Raw genomic sequence first — 13,603 nt, forward strand, 5'->3', positions numbered from 1 at the left:
TCACACAGTGGAATACTATACAACAATGAGCATGAAAACTCTATGACTACCTACAGCAATGTGGTTGAATCACAAAAATACAATTTGAATGAAAGAAAATTATACATACTGGGGGATTCTATTTATATAAAGGGTAAAAACAGACAAAATTAATCTATGCTACTGGAAGCCCTCAGGCTGATTTCCTGAGGGGTGTGACTAGAACAGAACTTGAGAAGGGTGTTAGTGAAGTGTTGGTGATATTTTTTGGTCTAAGAACTGGTAACACAGGTGGTAGTGATGTTGTTCAGTCACTGAGTCATGTCCACCTCCTTACAACCCTATAAGCTGAAGCCTACCAGTCTTCCCTGTACTTCATTCACTATCTCCCAGAGTTTGCTCAAACTCTTGTCCATTGAGCCAGTGAGGCCATCCAACCATTTCATCCTTTTCACCCCCTTTTCCTCATGCCCTCAATCCTTCCCAGCATCAGGGTCTTTTCCAATGAATCAGCTCTTCCCATCAGGTGGCCAAAGTATTGGAGCTTCAGCATCAGCCCTTCCAACAAATATTTAGAGCTGATTTCCTTTAGGATTGACTGGCTTGATCTCCTTGCAGTCCTAGAGACTCTCAAGAGTGTTTTCCAGCATCACAATTCAAAGGCATCAATTCTTTGGCACTCAGTCTTTTTTATGGTCCAACTCTCACATCTGTACATGACTACTGGAAAAACCATAGCTTTGAATATAGGGACTTTTGTCAGCAAAGTGATGTCTCTGCTTTTTAATACGCTGTCTAAGTTGGTCATAGCTTTACTTCCAAGAAGCAAGCATCTTTCAATTTCATGGCTGAAGTCACCATCTGCAGCAATTTTGGAGCCCAGGAAAATAAATTCTGTCACTGTTTCCCCATTTATTTGTCATGAAGTGATGGGACTGGATGGCATGATCTTCGTTTTTTGAATGTTGAGCTTTAAGCTCACTTTTTTCACTCTCCTCTTTCACCCTCATCAAAAAGCTCTTTAGTTCCTCTTTGCTTTCAGCCATTAGAGTGGTATCATCTACATATCTGAAGTTATTGATATTTCTCCCAGCAATCTTTATTCCAGCTTGTGAGTCATCTACCCCAGCATTTCACATGATGTACTCTGCATAGAAGTTAAATAAGCAGGGTGACAATATACAGTCTTGATGTACTCCTTTCTCAATTTTGAACCAGTCTGAGGTGTATTCACTTCATAAAAATAAGTCAAGCAGTATACTTACGCGCACTTACCTGCATGTATATTACACTTCAAAAAATTTTTTAAAATCCTCTTCCTCTTCCAAATCATCTGAGTAAATCAAATTTCTTTAGCCATTTCTTATACATATGGGTTACAGAATGTTCAAGATCCTGGTCACGAACTAACAAAACCTTTTAATTTGGCAAAGCTCTGATCATTCATTTGGAAATTAGTATTTGTTGGCTTATAACATTCTGTGAATGTCCCCGTGAGATTAACTCCTTTCCTCCAATATGTTGTAAACCTCATCAGTTCAGTTCAGTTCAGTCGCTCAGTCGTGTCCAACTCCCTGCAACCCCATGAACCGCAGCACACCAGGCCTCCCTGTCCATCACCAACTCCCGGAGTCCACCCAAACTCATGTCCATTGATTCAGTGATGCCATCCAACCATCTCATCCTCTGTCGTCCCCTTCTCCTGCCCTCAATCTTTCCCAGCATCAGGGTCTTTTCAAATGAGTCAGCTCTTCGCATCAGGTGGCCAAAGCATTGGAGTTTCAGCTTCAGCATCAGTCCTTCCAATGAACACCCAGGACTGATCTCCTTTAGGATGGACTGGTTGGATCTCTTTGCAGTCCAAGGGACTCTCAAGAGTCTCCTCCAACACCACAGTTCAAAAGCATCAATTCTTCTGCGTTCAGCTTTCTTTATAGTCTCACATCCATACATGACTACTGGAAAAACCATAGCCTTGAATAGATGGACCTTTGTTGACAAAGTAATGTCTCTGCTTTTTAATATGCTGTCTAGGTTGGTCATAACTTTCCTTTCAAGGAGTAAGCGTCTTTTAATTTCATGGCTGCAGTCACCATCTGCAGTGATTTTGGAGCCCAGAAAAATAAAGTCTGACACTGTTTCCACTGTTTCCCCATCTATTTCCCATGAAGTGATAGGACCAGATGCCATGACCTTAGTTTTCTGAATGTTGAGCTTTATGCCAACTTTTTCACTCTCCTCTTTCACTTTCATCAAGAAGCTCTTCAGTTCCTTTTCACTTTCTGCCATAAGGGTGGTGTCATCTGCATATCTGAGGTTATTGATATTTCTCCCAGCAATTTTGATTCCAGCTTGTGCTTCCTCCAGCCCAGCGTTTCTCATGATCTACTCTGCATATAAGTTAAACGCCATACAGACAGACATTTTTCCCTTTTGATTTTCTAGTAGCACATATATTCAAAAATCCCTTGCATGCTCAGAAAATACTTTTTCCCTCCTCTTCCTTAGCAAGTATGGATAAAATAGATCAAATTCACAACCTAAGTATTTTCTTCCCTTTTTCTCCCAATGAAACGTTTAATACTAACTTATCCAGTGAAGTCAATGATTGCTCTCTTCCCTCAAGCTCATCTAAGGATTGATCTTTGCCCTGATGGATGAGCCCTTTTCAGATGTTTCCACATGGTGAAGTGGGAACAATCACCAGGCAGACCCCTATAAAACACTGATTCAGTACTTATTTATTTCTCTTATCATCATCAACCATAAATTGACCTCATGTCTGAACCCCTTCCCTATAGTTTTTTCTTCTCAAGGAAAAGACATTGGATGCTGAGAAAGAAGCATTCTTATTCATGTAAAGTTAGGGGCATCCTCCTTCTTGCTGGGCTAAGTAGAAGGTGAGATAAATGAGCCCTAGAACACAAACCACATCTCTGAAGGGAAGGATGAATCCTGGGTTCTCAATAACAGAATGACAATAATGCTTTTGATGTTGATAAGGATTCTGGCTGATGACTTATCTTCCCAGAGAAAATACTGCCAAGGAAATCTGCAGACATTTACATAGTGAACACTGGTTTTCTCTCTGCTCACACACTCATTTGCACACTTGGCACCTGGCATGCTTAGTTGCTGCATGAGGATTGCACAACTTTCTTTTCCCACTTGCACAGCTTTTTCCAAAGAGAATATTTGTGGGCATCAGTCACTTTCCTGGACACGTGGTAAAAAGAGTGGCCAGTTTCCTAGCCACATTCATAGTCCCGTCACCCAGCTGCCTTTATAACCAATGGTTCCAATCTATAGAAGAGCAGCTGGCCTCGGCCCAGGTTTGACTGATTGATTGATAGATATATAGATGATACACACAGAGAGAGATGGCAGAGACAGAGAGGAGACACAGAGAAAGAGGAGGCAGAGACAAGACAGATGGCAGAGAGAGATGGCAGAGAAATGGAGAGAGATGGCAGAGAGAGAGAGAAACGCAGAGAGAGAGACAGCTAGATAAGGAAAAGAGAAAGGATGAAATTATAAATCTGCAAAGATTCCTACCAAGCCCGTTGAGGAGCTATCTCTAGAAAATTGCAGACACATGTCAGTTCTTTTTAAAGAACATACAAAACAGAGCAGGAAAATCTAAGAAAGCTACTCATGCAGAAACTATTTAATCAAAGAGTAAAAGACAATTATAACATCTGTTAATCTTCTTTGGAGGTTATAATTAAATGCTCTGGAGAAACACCCTTTCAAGGGTGATCCTTCAACATCTGTTGTGAAGGCCCACAGCACTATGCAGTGACAAAAATCACTTCAGCACTTAGGAAAAACCAGGCTTCTCAAGAGATCTCAGAGGCTGTGAGGGTCTTCGTGCTTGCAGCCCAGACCTGCCCCTGCTGTCCTGGAGGAGGGGCCTTGTTCCAGAGTGCTGTACTGGATTATCTGGACTATGAGTCAGATGGAAGTCACTGTATGTTAGGGAATAGCAGGATCATGGCGTCAGAAATGGCCTTATGACTATCTGATCTCCACCTTTCACTTTGCAGATGGGGCCACTTGATCCCATGTCCTACAGCTGACTGTGGAACAATTTTACCAGCAGGGTTGTTCAAGTCTCCATCCAGATTTCACTCCATTCCACCATTCTGCTTGGTCTTTTGGCTTCTCCCTTACTTTGGCTTGGAACTTGGATGTGTTCTCTGTTTAACAGGATCAGCATTATAATAAGGCCCTAGGACATCTGAAGTTTATGAAGAAGTAGAAAACTGAAATGATTCCCTTCTCCATCCATCCCTGGTCCATCACCAGTGAGAAACAATGACCACCATCACTTCTCTACTCAGCTTTCTGGGGAGTAGGAGAGAAAGAGGAGGTAAATTAAAATAAGGAAAGAGAAAAACAAAAAGAATGAAAAAAGAGGGAGAGAAGGGAAGAGAGATGATTGAGAGAGACAAGGATAGAGAAATAAGGTAGGGTAAAGAGAGAGAGGGGGACAAAAGGAAGAGGGGGGCAGGAACAGCTAGGAAAGGTGGTCCAGGGATATAGGAAAAGCACATCAAATTAAGATCCCACCAAAAGGAACTGAACACACTTTATATCCATCCAGCCTCATAACCTGACTCTATTGTACTTCAAATAAGCAGTTATACCCATACAAAAGACCACAGGATTTGAGTTTTGCCAACCAAAATGCAGAAATGATAAAGCCAAGGGCATCACATAAACAGACACATAAAGATAATGAGCAATGAGAAATATGCCCAAATAATGAGAATACAACACATGTATCCATGGCCCAGGAGGCATAGAGGTGGACAGGTTCCTCAGTAACTCTTGGGGGCTGCAGATACCAGTAGGTGCCAACATGCTGAGTAAATGGAGTTCTTGACATTTGACGTTGGGATTAAACGACAAGTCCTTATGACCAGACATGTGATGCTGACATCAGCCTTTCATTTCCCTTCAACCAGTGAAGTTGCTCAGTCGGGTCCGACTCTGCGATCCCATGGATTGTAGCCTACCAGGCTGCTCCATCCATGGAATTTTCCAGGTAAGAGTACTGGAGTGGGTTGCCATTACCTTCTCCAGGGGATTGAACCCAGGTCTTCAGCAATGCAGGCAGACGCTTTACTGTCTGAGCTACCAGGGAAGCCCTTCCCTTCAACAATCACCTGCTTATAAGGGCCCAATAAGACCCTTATAAGGTCTTCAATGATAAGGAGCCAATAATAATGTTAACAGTCACCACATACTATGAGTCTAGTTTTGTGCAGGTGCTGGACATACTTTATCTCATTTAATCCTTATAGTGATAACGAGATAATATAATCCAAATATCTGGGTCAAAGTCTAACTATGCAATTGTGAACAAATTAACCTCTTGGGACCTTGGTCTTCTCATCTATGAAATAGAATTAATAGGAATTTCTATCTCAGAGGGCTATTTTGAGGATTAAATGAGACAATATAAATAGAAAGCATGACAGGGCTAAATAATAATAAATAGAAAAAATAAATAGAAAGCAAGACTGCAAGCACTTAATAAACATAATGTGAAATCATTGTTGATGTTACTGCATTTTATGGACAAGGAAACTGAGCTCAAGGAAATTAAATAGTTCTCTCAAAGTTGATGGAGATGAGGTCAGAGGCTGGAACCCAGGTCTATCTAAGGATTAAAGCCACATGGGCAGGAGCTTTAGCTACTTGTTTTGTTACTCTATTAATGGACTCAAAAAAAAATCCTGGTCTTTCTAGTGTACAAGGCAGCCTCTCAGGGAAAGGGTATCCAGAAAGCTGCCAGCCCAAGTTGGAAAATGTAAAAGGGCACATTACTCAGCTCAAGACATCTTTCTCTTCCCAGTCCCTTGTCTTCAACAATGAAGGAAGAAAAGAAATCCTGTCCATCCTCTTCTTCATTTACTTTCATACCTATAGAGCCCCCACTGATGAATGCAGTGAATACTGATACCTATACTACTGAAACTAAACAGGCACTCACTCACTCACTGAAAGCTGGGTAAAAAGAAATGTCTTGCCTTTGTTCTCTGTGTCCACAGGAATGCTGAATGCCATCAGTTGAGTTATAAAAAGGAATGTTTTCAGAAGTATAAGAATGGAGAGGAGAAATCTCGCACTAAAGTCTGAAAATTTGCTTGTATCTGTCCACGCACCAAGTATCTTTTGGGCATCCACCATTTATCAGCCACTGCTTTTGATGCTCAGGCTACAATATTAGATGTGATAGACGCAGGTTCTGCCTCCATGGAACAAGAAACGGTGCAGGGAGACATTCTGAATCCAGTAGCGGACCATGTGTTTAATTCCCCTGGTGACACAGGCTATGCAAAGTGAGGACCTGAGGCTCTCCATATGTATAACAGATAGGGAAAACTTTCCTGAGGAAAGGCCATTTAGAACTCTCAGTGAGGCTGGGGAGGGAGAGGCAGCCTTCCTCAGAAGGAGATATTTTGGTGAGTAGGAAGAGAAGAGCTCTGTGCTAACCCAACAAATGACTCTAGGCAAGTCAGCTCAAGTCTGCACAGCGCTTTCCTTCACTGCAACATGGCACCATAAGAGCTTAAGGCTCTCCAGCATTCATGATTTCTCTAGATTCTCTTTCCCTGTGTCTGAATCGAGGATGTGGTACAGAGTGGGAAGATTCTGGCCCAGGTGCAGGAAACAGAAAACCCATTTTGTTGAGAGTGGGCTCACTCAAATATAGAAGCACATATAAACTACATACATTCCTAGGATAGAAGAACCATCCTTTTTTCCCTCCAAACTCAGCAGCCAATATTAGTTTCCCCAAAAGGCTCAGGGACCAGTGCTCCAACTCCAAAAGAATGGCCGTACATATTTTATGACTTGGCATCCAAAGTCCTGATTTGATACATGAGCTATATAAATGATCTGAATGTTCCAATTTTCCCTAACAATAGAAGAGTTAAGACTTCTAATTTCTCCAGACTGGAAGAAATACAAGGCACTTTAAAAAATTACCTTGGAAAAAAAAATTACCTTGGTAGTTTTACTGCTGTTAATCAGGTGTCCTAAAAACAACAGCTTCTTTCATGGTACCTGTTGCAATTGGGCTATATGAGAAGTTTTATTCAGTTTAATAAGGCCCTCTACTGGCAATCTCCAAAAACACAGTCTCTTTCAAATTATTTTAAGTAATTAAACTATTTTAACTAGTACTCTCAATAATAAAGCATCTCACATTCCTGATTGTGCAAATCTGGACTGAAAGAATGAGAAGAAAATGAGAAAGGGAAGAAATAAATGTCATTTTAAGTGGGCCATTCATTTAGCTATTCATAAAATAACATTACATGAAGGATCATTTGCTTTCCTCTGATAAAGTTATTCTGTATATCAAAGGAACTCAAACAAAGGCTATTTCTTACACTGAAATGTATTAATATTCATGCAAACATAAAACTAAATTATGAATGTTATTTACAAACTACAGTAAACCAGATCATTTCAGTCTATTTATTCGCATGAGTAATTGACTATAATTAGAACAAAAAAAAATGCTGAAGGCAGGCCTTTTAAACTGATTCTGATATGACACAAATAATAATTAACTTCTCCTGTTTGACAACTAACCAAAAAAAAGAAAAGAGTATATGGTGACTTAAGAACTTATCCATAGAATGATGTTTTAAAATTAAGTTATCTTTGGCACATTCATCAAAAGGTTGTTGGCAATTTTAACTACAGATTCCTAGAAAACCAAGTTAGTGTTTTAAATGAGGCAATTAATAACTTTAGAAAAAAATATTTTTAACAGAAAGGAAATGCAATAATTATTTGACTCAACAATAAATGTTATAGTCATGATAAAAATAAGCACCGAAAAAAAAAAAAAAAAAGCACCGAATATACATTTAACCAAAATTGTGATATAATTTCATTGGAGAACAGGAGAGGTATGGAAAGTGTAACAAATATATATTGTAATCTATCATAATAGAAGGTAAACAATATTTTTATATTATAATTAGATATAAAAAGCATTATTAAAAATATTATAGAAAAAACAGCTAAAAGAAAACCCTCTGAAAAGCAGGGCTGAGGAATGGGGTTTGGAGGTCACTCAGGACTGTCAAACATGTACATATATCGTCATATATACAAACACTGTTCATATATGTAAACATTTTAGTACATGCATGCTCAGTTGTTCAGTGGTGTCCACCTTAATTTTAGGACTACCATTTAATATATACCAAGCGTCATGTGTGAGTATAGCTACTTATATAGACATCTTTGTACTCTTTGGTTTTCTAAATTATGAACATGTATTGCTTTGATTTTTGTTTTTTTGTTTCCAAGGACAGGTCAGCCCTGGCAATGGAACCCGCTTCGGATATATCTTTTGGACTGGCCTGGATCAGGGGTCTATAATTCCATGTTCAGTTTGTCAAATGAAGCAAGGACCCTTCTTGGAAGAGTTTGTCAGACACGCATCGTGACAGTAATACTCATTCCCATGTTTTAGAAATAACAGTTTTTCTTTCAACATTATGTATCTATCATATTATTATCCAAGCTTAAGTTCCAAAATGGGTTTGAGACTTTCTTCTTGAACTCAGTCCATTGGTTTCTTATAGTGCATCCAAATTCTACTCAAAGGAATCACTAGTCCAGAAAGTTTATTTCTAAAAGGAGAGATCTGATTTCTTGCCCTGAAAATACCAGATTAATTTATGTAACTACTGGGAAGTACCTTGTGTAATGGAGGCTTCCAAAAGGACAGGACACACTTCATTAGACAAGTATGTATTCAGGCACAGTAACTGCTGTGGGTAATGTTCTTATGTATCTGAGAGATTTATTATTCCATCTTTAAAGAAAGCACAGTTGGGAATCTAAAATTCCAAAGGCATTAAACTTTGTAGAATTAGAGAAGTAGAGAAAAATAAGGCTATAAGGTATCTTGCATTTAACTGGTTCCATGACTTCCCAGTGTTCAACCTCAACCATTCTGGCTATTTAAACAAAATACTACCACTTCCCCTGGTAAACTTTTCCAGAGACCAACTGAATGGCCAAAGATCAATTCCACTTTTTTTTTTTAACCTAAATCCCCTGAATCATACTATTGACCAAGCTGAACTCAGCCTACCAACGTCTCTACCAAGAATGCAAATAATCTTGATGTTGTACCATAAACTTGGGCCAACCTTCAAGGGGATTCATGTCTGAGATGAAAAGAAAAACAAAAATGCCAAAGGACTGGGCATGGGCTTTGACCCTTCTGCAAAGCTAGAAAATGTGAATCATCCCTTCAGTCAGCTGGCACCTAGAAGTGTTCATCTGATGTGTAGCTCTCCAGTACAATCACTGCATGGAAAGACAAGAAAAATCAAAGTTCCACCAATGGTAAAGCTCACAAGAAAGATTGCCTTCCATACGTCCGGAGAGTCTTACCGTGAAAGGTCAAGAGTTTGGGGTCAGGGTTCAGGTCCCGTCTCTGCCTCTTTTACTGCCCATGTGATCTTTGCACATTACCTCACCTTTTTGGACCTAAGTATCTTTACCTAGAAAATGAGCAAAACGATCATAATGACATAGCACCTGTGAAGAGTTTAGAAATGTGGTACCGACTATGGGGAAGAAAGTTTAAATCTTCTCTTAGAGTACCTATCAAGCATGCATTCATACACTTTTATTTTTCATCATCTCTTGGGAACTCACTCTGGCCAGGTGCTTAGTTAGGTGTGAGATTACAAATTTGGCCAGGACCTGGAGGATAAATGAGGTGGATGGGGAGGTGCCACATGCAAGAGTGTAAAGGTACTGAGGTGCTAGAGAACATACAAGCCCAGCATGTGTAGGTAACAGAAAGCACCTCCTGGTCGCTAACACAGGAATTCCAAACCGAAACATCTGAGGAACTTTTTAACTATGCCTCAGTCTGAATCCCACCTTGGAGATGCTGATTCATTAAGTCTAGGGTGAAACATGAGCACTGGTCAGGCTAATAGTGATCACAACATTCAATCCCAAAGAAAATCAATTCTGAGTATTCACTGGAAGGACTGATGCTGAAGCTCCAATACTTTGGCCACCTGATGTGAAGAACCCACTTACTAGAAAAGACCCTGATGATGGGAAAGACAGAAGGCAAAAGGAGAAGGTGGTGGCAGAGGATGAGATGGTTAGATAGCATCACTGACTCAGTGGACATGAATTTGAGCAAACTCCAGGAGACACTGAAGTACAGGGAAGCCTGGTGTACTTCCAGTCCATGGAGCTGCAAAGAGTGGATACAACTTATTAACTGAACAACAATACTCCTGTGAGGTAGGCACTCATATTGGCCACATTTTAAAGATGAAAAGCAGAAAGAGAAAACTCAAGTGAATTAACCAAGATCATAAATCTGGCCAGTAATGAAAGGAGGACTTGAGCTGGGCAGTCCGGTTCCAGAACCCAAATCCTGACTGGCTCTACCATGCTGCTCTTCAACCCCTGACGGAAGACACAGATGAATCATCAGGTCAGGAATCTCCAGGACGGACAGAGTACATAGGAGGGAGTGGAGAGAAATGAGGCAGGGGAGGTTGCAGGCATCACTTCAGGAATAGCCCTGTTTGCATGCTTGAGAGTCCAATATTGAGGGCCTTCATTTGGTGAAGATGGATTTCAAGCCACTCAGCACACTTACATATTTTTGTCAGCCATGTGTAGAGGCATGCATGTTTGGTTTAGGAAAAGGGATACTTAAGATTAGCAATCCAGTCCTTCACTTCTTTACTATTATATATTTAACCACCACTCTGTAACAATGCTGTGGATATAGAAGTACTGAACCATAGTCCTGGCTTTTGGTGGAAGGATGTATTTAACTGTGTGACAAAGAGCTTCAGATCCCACAGCAAAAATCAGCACAGGATACCATGAGGGTCCAAACAAGAAAATCATCATTTCAACTTGAAGAATCCATGGAGGCATCCCATAGGCAGAAGTATCAGGGACAAGGAAGGCTCCGGAGAAAAGAGGAACACAGGGCGTTAGTGGAATCAAGTTGAATATTAGCATCAGAGGTCCAGGCTGCAGTGAGAAAATGAGGCTGGGAGACAGGAGGAAAACAGGTAAGGGTGTGGTCAATAAAAGAAATGAGAGATGTAAGTAAAGCAGAAGCACAAAATGTCAGAGCTGAAAACCAACTTTGGTCTCTCAACCTGCACCTGATGCAAACTGCCTTATGTACTATCCCACCACCTGAAATGTCTCGATTAACTTTAGGTCATCAACTGTCAAGTAATCACAAAGTGCTCTTCGGTTCTCTAGCCAAACTAATGAGGAACAGAGTTGTCAAGAAATATACCCGGAGCCAAAGACAAAACAGGAATGTTCTCTCTTCACCAGACCACCTTCATCTATACACCTTCACTCAGCCAGCTCTGCAAGAAGGCTAGTAACCACACATGGGTCCTCTTTCTTCTATATCCTGGAAGAACTGAAATGTGAAATGCATGCGAGGATGAGCATGGCTTTCTGGTTGGAGCTCTCCCACTGTCTTGCTAGGTGACTCTGGACCAGTCACTTCCCCTCTTCATGCCTCAGGTTTTCTTCTGTAAATGGTAAGCTTTGACTCATGGTTTGGAAACTATTTTAATAGCACACCCCCTTTTTAAAATAAAAATTTACAGAAAGCATTGAGTTTTAATACATAAAACATAACCAGTACTAGCTAGTAGATACAGGATGGATAAACAACAGGGTTCTACTGTCTAAGTGCAGGGAATTACATTCAATATCCTGTGATAAACCAGACTTCCCTGGTAGTTCATTGGTTAAAACTCTGTGCTTCCAAAGCAGGGAGTGGGGGTTCGAGCCCTGGATATGGAACTAGGATCCCATATGCCGTGTAACACAGTCAAAAAAAAAAGGAAAATTATGTTTATATATATATATATAAAACTGAGTCATTTCGCTGTATAGCAGAATATTATAAATCAAATACACTTCAATAAAATTAAAAAACAAAACAAAAAAATAACATGTCCAAGAGAGTGTGCTCTGATGAAAAAATCTGGAGCTGACAAACATGCATGAGGCGGCTGCCCATATCAGAACTCCACTGCAAACTGTCGGATATTTTAGGAGCTTTTGGGCACTGACTTTTTACAATTCTGAGACCAGAGAAAAAGGGAAAGGCACTGAAGGCTGTCACCGCTCTTGTGAGCTGGTGACAGAGCTGCTGAACCGAGGACCAGCCAGGTCTCCTGGATCAAGTCATGGGGCTCACGCTCAGGCGGTAACAGGCTAACAGCCACTTGCCAGTCTATGCGGCAGGGCTGTCAGGACTGGATGGCAGGCATTGGCCAGATCGTGCTACTGATTACAAGGGGCTGAACCGCAGGCGCCCAGGTGCAAACCCTGCATCTAGAAGCACGCAGCTGAAAGACAAATCCACGTGGCTCTGATGCAGCGCTTCCAGGTGGCGCCTGGCAGCCGTAATGAGAGGGATCCCTGGTCCAGGCTGGTGGTATGCAGAGCCCACACTTCCAATTCCCCAAAGAATGTATTCAGAGAGTTTGAAAGAGTTGAAGGAAAGTGAAAGCAAGGATGTGGGTCTCCCATCCCCACAGAGCTAAGTGTCAAAGTTTGACTTTTTCAGTAGCACCTTCATTCAGGTTCCCATCTCAGAGGACAAGTCAGAACAGCGAACATTTCTCCCAATACCTAAAGGGAAGAAATCGAGATAGAAATGGTTTCCATTGCAAAACATTTGTCTAGACGTTCAAATTCCCTGAGAATGAATGAGTTTGTGTGTGTTTGGAAGGAGGGCGTAATCAAGAAGGGAAATAGACATTGAACACACACACATTAAAATCTATAAACCACAGAAAGGATCAGAGAAGAAAAACAAGAGTGTGTTTTCCTTTCCAACACAAACAGTTAATTAAAAATCAGTCTTTACAGCGTTCTACTAAAATTCCTAGGTCAAGCTAATAGTTTTCTGTATGGTTGGTTGCTTTTCGTTAAAAAAAAAAAAAAAAAATTCCAACCTCCCTGCAGAGGCAAATGAGGATCAGGAACTCAGTATCTTGTTATCAGCTACGTGCAAGTTCTCTGCACCCACCCCATCAACTTCAGTGCACTGTAATTACTACTTGAAACAAATGCATACTTGTTGCGGCAGCGAGAGAGCCCAGAGAAATACATACACCTCATCATCTCACTTTAAAAGCAAAGCAAGCCATAAAATACAAAAAACTGTTACAAGAGTTTAAAAAAAAATTCCAACAGTCTTACTTGTCGTCAGCTCTGCAGTCAACACATCTCACAGCCCTGGAGACAAACACAGGAACTGCAACTCTCTCCAGTTAAACATTTCCTCCCGAGTTGATCCTCTGTTTATTTGTGAAGCCTGAAAAGGCTGGGCGCAGAGAATAAGCCAGTTTTCCTCAACAGCCAAAGCAGCAGCAAAAGTTGCTACCGCAAATTCAGAGCAAGTTTGCCGAGAGTCGGCTGCTCCCCCGGCTGCGGCTCCGTGGTTGCTCTGAGCTTGTAAATACAAGCTCCGTGGACAAAGTCCCACATGACATCACTGGCAGCTGCTTATTGTTGAGTCTTTATTAACTGACTGTCAAAAAGAAAG

The 13,603-nt window shown here is 40.9% G+C and overlaps 1 protein-coding gene across 9 annotated transcripts in view; it reads right to left on the bottom strand.

Moving 5' to 3' along the window:
• The window catches only part of NCKAP5 (NCK associated protein 5), a 1,111,865-nt gene that overhangs the window by 992,654 nt on the left and 105,608 nt on the right, over nucleotides 1-13,603 (bottom strand). For 4 of the 9 annotated variants that reach the window (XM_043487517.1, XM_043487518.1, XM_043487516.1 and 1 more), the window contains exon 1: nucleotides 13,258-13,534. The exons of 2 other annotated variants lie outside the window; for them this stretch is intronic. The gene's annotated coding sequence lies outside the window, so the exon portion shown is untranslated. Of the gene's footprint in view, nucleotides 1-13,257; nucleotides 13,537-13,603 lie in introns of those variants that run through there. 3 more of the 9 variants (XR_006273101.1, XM_043487519.1, XM_043487521.1) reach the window with 1 other exon arrangement.

The sequence above is a fragment of the Cervus canadensis genome, chromosome 15 (genome assembly GCF_019320065.1).
Source record: "Cervus canadensis isolate Bull #8, Minnesota chromosome 15, ASM1932006v1, whole genome shotgun sequence".
NCBI classification, from domain to species: Eukaryota; Metazoa; Chordata; class Mammalia; order Artiodactyla; family Cervidae; genus Cervus; species Cervus canadensis.